This window comes from Barbatula barbatula, assembly GCF_947034865.1.
Source record: "Barbatula barbatula genome assembly, chromosome: 2".
Lineage (NCBI taxonomy): Eukaryota > Metazoa > Chordata > Actinopteri > Cypriniformes > Nemacheilidae > Barbatula > Barbatula barbatula.
In genome coordinates, this window is record NC_136767.1 from 2,668,088 (window position 1) to 2,668,514 (window position 427).

A 427-nucleotide genomic window follows, 5' to 3' on the forward strand; every position below is an offset into this window, starting at 1 on the left:
GTCCCCTTAACTCTCAAACAAAACCTAATTCTTTATTTTGATGTTTCACTCTATACGTTACATTTTCTAAATAGCGTACACGCATCTATACAAACATTCTTTTGATATATAAAAGGTAATATGTTTTTTTTATTACTGCAGACTTAATAAATAACATCAGATGGAGAGAGACGAGAGCTAGCTGTAGTGAGAGATTTAAAACTAACCCCATATCTGATGTTATTTTCAATGACATAATCTGTGTGAGCTGGGTTTGCAAGTGAAAAATTACAATTTATGTCAGGGGTAATAAAAATAAGCACATAGATTGAAATTGCATAGTGCTCCGTAAGTCTTTTTTTATATTGCTTGAAGTTTGCCCATACTGATTCATTTCTCTTACAAAATGTCACTATTTAGCCCATTTTTTCACATGAATGTGATATTT